We start from the raw sequence: 8,187 nt of genomic DNA, 5'->3' as shown, positions 1-8,187 counted from the left end.
TAAGTTGTGAAGTTTGTGGAGGACCTCATTCGACTGTATATTGTGTTGCAACTGCAAAGCGAATAGAGGAGATAGTATTTTTGAGGCAGAACAACCCTTACTCTAACACGTATAATCCAGGGTGGAAGAGTCATCCTAACTTCTCCTGAAAAGATCAGAAAGGGAATGTTCAACAACAAGGTCAAAGTTAATACCATAATCAATTTCAACAATCACAACAACAACAAGCTCCCAAGAAAGCATATTGGGAAATAACCATTGAAAAGATGACAACTCATAATATTCGATTTCAAGAAGAGACCATAAATAATCATAGAAACACCACAAAAATTATATAAAAAATCTTGAAGTACAAATGGGGAAAATAACACAACAACTAGCCAGTTCCCAAGAACCAGGTACACTACCTAGTGGAACTGTGATAAATCCAAGAGAACATGATAATGTGAGTGCTGTTGTAACCAGAAGTGGTAAGTCCACTAAGAATTTTGAGAATAAATAGGTGGAAGAGGATGCGTTTCTAGAAGTGGATTTAGAAATAAGAGACCATGAGAAAAAACAAGATTATGTTCTTGTACTACCAGTTGTGGAGGAAGATAAGCAGAAAGACCCTAAACCAACCATCAGACTCCCATATCCTCAAAGGACAAAGAAGAAGATGAAGAAGAATGAGAAAAATTCCGAGAAATTCTTGGAGATTTTCAAAAAACTTGAGATTAACATTCTATGAGGCCTTAGAGAAAATGCCCTTATACACCAAATTCATGAAAGACATCGTCTCAAAGTAGCATCCCACCAACAATGAGCCTATTCAGTTAACTGAAACTCGTAGTGTTATTTTGCAGGGGATGAAGATACAAGTGAATAAGAAGGATAGAGGATCAGTTACTATTCCTTGCATTTTAGGAAATAGAACTTTCAAAAAGGCGCTTATTGATTTGGGAGCTAGTGTCAGTTTGATGCCTTTATCTATTTACAACAAATTGGGTATTGGCACGATTCAAGACACTAGGATGACACTACAGTTTACTGATCACTCAATTAAGCGACATTATGGAGTGGTAGAAGATGTTATGGTGAATATAGACAAATTTGTCTTCCTGGTAGACTTTGTGATTCTTGAAATGCTTGAAGATGAAGAGATTCCTCCCATTTTAGGCAAACCATTTCTAGAGACGGGAAGATGTATAATAGACATAGAAGAAGGAGCGATGACTCTAAAAGTCTATGATGAAGAATTGAAGATTGGTGTCTGAAACACTATGAAATACAAGTATGATGTTGGTACCAACCATACTATAAAGGTAATAGATCAAGTGGTTTCCCATGGAAGTCCAATGAAGACACCGCAATTACCTTTGGAACGGGTCTTGAGCCCACCGATTTTCGAAAATGATGAAGAGAAGGATGAGACAGAATCTGAAGTGCTAGCCATGATGGAAGCACAACCTTAGTAGATTAGATCCAAACCACGTCGGTGGGAAGATTTAGGACCACCACAATCCAAAGAAATAAAACAAGAACTCAAGAAGGGTACGTAGTTGAAACAACTACCAGAGCATCTCAAATATGTTTTTCTTGACACTGAAGAGAAACACCCAGCTATCATAAATTCTAGTCTCAAAAGTTTCCAAGAAGAAAAACTCATCAAAGTACTTAATAAACATAAGAATGTTATTGGATGGGCAATCAAAAATTTGAAAGGTATTAGCCCGACAGTTTGCATGCACAAGATACTGATGGAGGATGATCACTAACCAATTGCCCAATCACAAAGGAGACTTAATCCCGTGATGAAAGAAGTGGTTCGCAAAGAAGTTGTGAAGTTGTTAGATGCGGGTCTTATTTACCCTATATCTGATAGCTCATGGGTGAGTCTCATACATGTAGTACCTAAGAAGGGGGGAACAATCGTCACCATGAATGAAATAAATGAGCATACTCCCACAAGAACTGTCACGGGTTGTAGAGTGTGCATCGATTACAGAAGGGTTGAAAATTAAGACAAGCAAAGACCACTTTCCTCTACGATTCATTGGTCAAATGTTGGAAACGTTGGCTGGTCATGACTACTATTATTTCCTGGATGGATATTCGGGATATAATCAGATCGCAGTAGCTCCTAAAGATCAAGATAAGAAAGTGTTCACATGTCTATATGGTATCTTTGCTTATAGAAGGATTCCATTTGGGTTGTGCAATGCGCCCACTACATTTCAAAGGTGTATGACATCCATTTTTGCAGACATGCTTGAAAAGCATATGGAAGTGTTCATGGATGATTTTTCTGTTTTTGGTTCTTCTTTTGATAATTGTTTAACTAACTTATCTCTTGTGGTAGAAAGATGCCAAAAGACCAACCTGATTCTCAATTGGGAGAAATGTCATTTTATGGTGCGTGAAGGCATGGTCTTAGGGCAAAAAAAATCCCAGAGGGGAATAGAAGTTGACAAAGCAAAAGTGGAGGTAATATCAAATCTCCCACCTCCCGTGAATGAGAAGGGAATTAGAAATTTCTTGGGACAAACAGGTTTTTACTGCTGGTTCATAAGAGACTTCTCTAAAATAGTCAAACCATTGACTAGTTTGCTTATGAAAGACAACTCTTTCATGTTTGATAAAGAATATGTCGATGCTTTTGAAACATTGAAGATTAAGTTAGTGTCAGCACCAATAGTGATTTCCCCTGATTGGTCTCTACCATTCGAAATCATGTGTAATGCCAGTGACATTGCAATAGGGTAAGTATTAGGACAACAAAGAGATATGATGTTACATGTGATTTATTATGCGAGTCGTGTTTTAAATCCTGTTCAGAAAAATTATTCAACTACCGAGAAGGAGTTGCTAGCAATGGTTTATACTTTTGACAAGTTTAGGTCATACCTGTTAGGATCTAAAGTAATTGTTTATACTGACCATGCTGCTTTAAAGTATTTGTTTGCTAAGCAGGAATCAAAGCCAAGCCTTTTGAGATGGATCCTTCTCCTTCAGAATTTTGATCTGGAAATCCGGGACAAAAAGGGGTGTGAAAACACTATTGCTGATCACTTATCCCATATGTCCCCAATTGAAGAGACTAAAGATAAACATCCTATTAAGGGAGAGTTTGCTGATGAATGCCTTTTGGCTATTACCGGTATCCCATGGTTCGCAGACTATGCGAATTATTTGGTAGGTGGTGTAATCCTTGAGGGTTTTGATTATAACAAAAAGAAAAAGTTTTTGAATGATTTCAGGTTATATTTGTGGGATGACCCATTCCTGTACAAGAAGGGGGTATATGGGCTAGTTCGAAGATGTGTTCCGGAGGAAGAACAACGAGACGTCCTAAAAGCATGTCATGACTCAGAATATGGAGGACATTTTAGTGCGGTGAAAAATTCCTCCAATCTGGGTTGTATTGGCCTACACTTTTCAAGGATACCCACTATATAGGAATGTGACAGATGTCAAAGACCGGGTAACATTTCAAAGAGAAATCAAATGCCTCAGAAACCCATCTTAGAAGTAGAGTTATTTGATGTATGGGCCATAGATTTTATGGGACCATTTCCATTGTTGTTTGGAAAAATATATATTTTGGTAGTGGTGGATTATGTGTCTAAATGGGTAGAAGCGGTCGCCTTGCCCAAAAATAACGCCAAAATGGTGGTTAAGTTTCTACGGGCTAACATCTTTGCGAGGTTTGGAGTATCGAGGGCATTGGTAAGCGATGAAGGAACACAATTTCTAAATCGCCTCATGGAGAACCTGCTCAAGAAGTACAATGTGAAACACAAAATTGACACTCCCTACCATCCTTAGACCAATGGACAAATGGAAGTTTCTAATAGGCAACTCAAGCAAATTCTAGAAAAGACTATAAACTCTTCCATGAAGGATTGGGAAACCAAGTTGGATGATGCATTATGGGTATACAGAACCGCATACAAAACTCCAATATGTATGCCTCCATATCAATTAGTTTACGGAAAAGCTTGTCATTTGCATTTAGAGTTGGAGCACAAAGCATTGTCGGTCTCAAAAATTCGGAATTATGATCTTTCCAAAGCGGGAGGTTCCAGAATCCTTCAACTCCATGAGTTGGAAGAATTTAGGAATCAAGCTTACGAGAATGTCAAATTGTATAAAGAACAAGCAAAAAATGGCATGATCGAAAGATTCAAATGAAGGAATTTTGGGAAGGACAACTGGTTCTCTTGTTTAATTCCAGGTTGAAATTATTGCCTGGGAAATTGAAGTCTAGACAGCCAGAGCCATTTGTTGTTAACAAAGTATTCCCTCATGGTGAAATATAATTGAAGAATCAGGAGAATGGGGACACTTTTAAAGTTAATGGGCAGAGAGTGAAGCCTGATCGCTAAGGATAAGGAATTGTCCTGATAGAGGATGTTCGTCTACACGGATAGTATGATGAATCGTCGAGCCATGTGACGTTAAACGAAGCGCTACGTGGGAGGTAAATCACACTTTACTTATTGAGATATTTTGTTTTTGTTGTTTATTTTGTTTCTTAGTCAGATGATACACAATCTCTTAACACGGGGAGGCAGAAAGAGATACATTTAGAAAAATTGAAGAAGAGGTGATACAGAGAATGGTACCCGGAATAAAAAGCCACACAGTCAAGAAAAACAAGAGTTGAAGGAAGAACCAAAGACCTACTACGGGTGCCCGTAGCAGTTTCTACGGTCCATAGAAGGCCAGACCAGGAACCCTTGAAAAACCACTAAAAAGCAAGGAAAACAAAAACCCACTACGGGCACCCGTGGCAGATGCTACGGCCTATAGCAGATCTTACGGTCCGTAGCAGACAGGACCCTCAAAATTATGGCATAAACAAAAACCCACTATGGGCGTCCGTAGCAGATGCTACGACTGTAGTAAGAAAGGCCCTCAAAATTTTGGCAAGACAGGAACCTACTAAGGGTGCGCGTAGCAGTTACTACGACCCGTAGCAGGTCCAGCAGGGAAAAATTCAGATTTTTTAAAAAACTTTTGAATTCCATTCAACTCTCCAACTTCTCTCACCTTTGGCCCACTTATCATTCACTATCCAATAAACTCTCATCAAATCCACTTACCCCCAATAAATTAAAAAATGTTTACCATTTACTTTCTCTCTCTCTATTGAATCTCTTCATATTCATCTCTTACCTACACTTTTCTCTCAAGAATTACTAAGAACTCCATTATCACCATTACCATAAGCTCTTACTTTATCCAAATAACCACTCCAAACCTCAAGCACCCTTCATAAAACCTTCATAAAACCTTCATAAAATTCCCTCCTCATTTTTATTCTGGGTACTAAATTCTCAGAAGCTCACATTACAAATTATCAATTTTCAAGTGACAACATGCCTCAAAAGATAACAAACACATGTAAATAGGTGGCAGAATCCTTAAAAACATGGAAGCGCAGTACCCATACATCTAACCCTCACAACATTGTCTTTGAAGATGAGGGTCAACCAGAAAGGTATTCAGTACTCGCTCGATAAAAAATCACGCCAACCAGGTACATGTGCGAACTAACCTTAATTGATTTAGGTTTGACATATGAGGTCGATTGGATGTTTCATGTGATAGGCTTATTAGAGTTTATGCATTTTGAAGCGCCAACTTTTGAGCGCATTACTCTTGAATTTCTAAGCATTCTTGATTTTTAGTTGCATAGAAAATGGCTTGGAAATATGAGGTACTTCTTTGGTACCCTCAAATTTCGCCTATTTAATGAAAACCATGAGTTATCTGTTGAGGAATTTGGAAGCATCCTAAAATTGCCCATTTACGGACCCAGAGATGTTTCTTATGACTTCCCGTGAAACATTTTTGGTTTAACATTACAGGTAGTCCAAGGTACGGTTCTGCAACCGCCAAAGCTTCGGTGATTCAAAGCCCCTATTTTTGGTACGCCCAAAAAGGCCTTGCGTACACTCTTTTTGGCTGAGGCGATAGTACTGGGGTGGCCACACAGAGGAATTTTTTTTCTTGCACGCGAGGGAAAATAATGAGATAATTAATGTTGCTGCATTCGTGACTAATTATTTGGGAAAAGTTGTTCGTGCACCCACCGAAGGCAATTATGTGGGGGGTATGATTACGCAAGTTGCAGAGCATCTCAGATTTGGCCTTAATTTTTCCTCTGAAACTCCTCTAGCAGGTAAAGCTAAAATTGATATGGAGTCCCTCATTCACCAAGGGATGATTGTTGTTACGCATAATAGTTACTCATTGATGAGTTGTGGCAGGTTTTCTCTTGAACTACCTGACCCAAGCAGAGTAAGTATTATTGATCGCACTAACTGTTTTATGCAAGTTCCATCCCCGAAAAAAGAGGACGACCACAATGTTTATGATTTTGTTGCATATGAAACCATGGAGGGAGATGCCACTTTCCAATAGCAGTTTGTACCTCCAAGGAAGGATCCGACCCAACAAGGTATCGGTTTATTCACTATGGATCGGGACCAATGGATGTGGATGCAAGCTGAGCTCGGAGACTTAAGAGCCGAGCAAACAAGGTAAGTGGTAGAGCAAATTCGGAAAGGGTCCATGTTGGAGGATATGCAAACCATGACGCAGCAGTTGATGTTGCATTTCCCTCCACATCCTTAATAAGGGCATTGTGATTCACCCCTCTCTCTCTCTCTCTCTCTTATTCTAAAAACATTGAGACCAATATTTAGTTCATGTTTGGGGGAGGTTTACTATTTTTACTATTTTTGTTGTTTATTTTGGTTGTTTTTCGTTCCTTATCTTTTTGTTTAAGTGTTTCAAGTAGTACATTTTCTTGGTTTTAGTGTTTGAATAAGTGATGAATGTTAGTAATAATGGATGAAAAGAGTCACTCAGACGAAATGCTTGGTTGCTTTTGGTGGAATTACCCCCAAAAATGTTGATTCTTCTGAAGATGATTGGATGCAACTTTCTTGAGGTTGACTAACAAAGGAACCCTGTGCATCCCAAATTAAGAGGGAAACAACATCACACTAGAGGTATTGTGGATTTTGTTATCTTTACCCAACATGGTGAGAGTAGAAAAGGCCAAACACAGTATTCATCATGAGAGATAATTCAGGTATGACTCTATCACTTAGAGTTTACGTAAGTTCTTTTCGAATATCACTGCATTATTACACACAATGAGGCAAGTTATTTCTTCTACCCCTGAACCTTTCTAGCCATCCATATAAATTATTATCCCTTGTTCACCCAATTTGAGTCTGTAGCGGTAAATTCGTGACCATCAAACTATGGATAAGCTAGAGATCAAATAACAAGAGTCGCCACCGCACTTTTATTGTTTCCAAGGGAAAAGGGAAAAAGTACGAACAAAACCCAAAAGTAAGAAGTTTCCAAATCAAAACTAATAAAATGTCAGAGATTACAGGTAAGGGGGTTGGTTACATAGAGGGAAGGTGTTAGCACCCAAAGTATCCTAGGTACTCCTAGGGAGCCCTTTTTGTGTGCATATGTATTTGGTACAAAAATTGATGTTTACAAACAAATAGAATGGGGGGATGAGAAAAGAATTCATTAATTACATTTTTGTGTTTGACAAGTCCTTCAGACTTGTACCTACGTACCAACATAAAAAATGAGGGATCAAAATCTCGTAGTTCGTGATACAAATTTCAAAGTGGATGCATTATTTTTAACAAAAATTAAGTTTGAAAGGCACAAAGGCCTAAAAATGGTTTGAATGAGTTAGTTCTTTTTGGTTTTTTGAAAGGTTAAGTCAAATTTAATTAAGTTTATTTACAAGTTTGATTTAAGAATAGAAGTTTGAAAATACAATGGCATAAGGCCAAAGTTTCTACCTTTTTGCAAAGTGGTCAAAGTTTAGAAAAAAACAAGTTCAATCAAAGAAGGTTTTGAAAAGGGAGGGAGAGGTTTTGAAATTAAATAAATGGGGAGAAGATGAAGAGACTAATCCTATGCACAAAATTAAAAGTTTAGAGTTGAAAAGATTTGACCAAATGGGTAGCAATCCAATAGACAAGAATGTTAATAGAAACCCAGAATTCCCTTGTACTCTTAGAATCAAGCAACACACAAATGCACAATTATATTATCTTGAAGAGCAAAGGCATCAAATAAAGATAGCCACATCCAAGCTTTAGCCACTCCAATGATCTTCTTCAAAATTAGCCCATGTAGCAGATGAGTTCCACAAGT

The sequence above is a fragment of the Lathyrus oleraceus genome, chromosome 2, assembly GCF_024323335.1.
Source record: "Lathyrus oleraceus cultivar Zhongwan6 chromosome 2, CAAS_Psat_ZW6_1.0, whole genome shotgun sequence".
Taxonomy (NCBI): domain Eukaryota; kingdom Viridiplantae; phylum Streptophyta; class Magnoliopsida; order Fabales; family Fabaceae; genus Lathyrus; species Lathyrus oleraceus.
Note: the sequence above shows the minus strand (reverse complement) of the source record.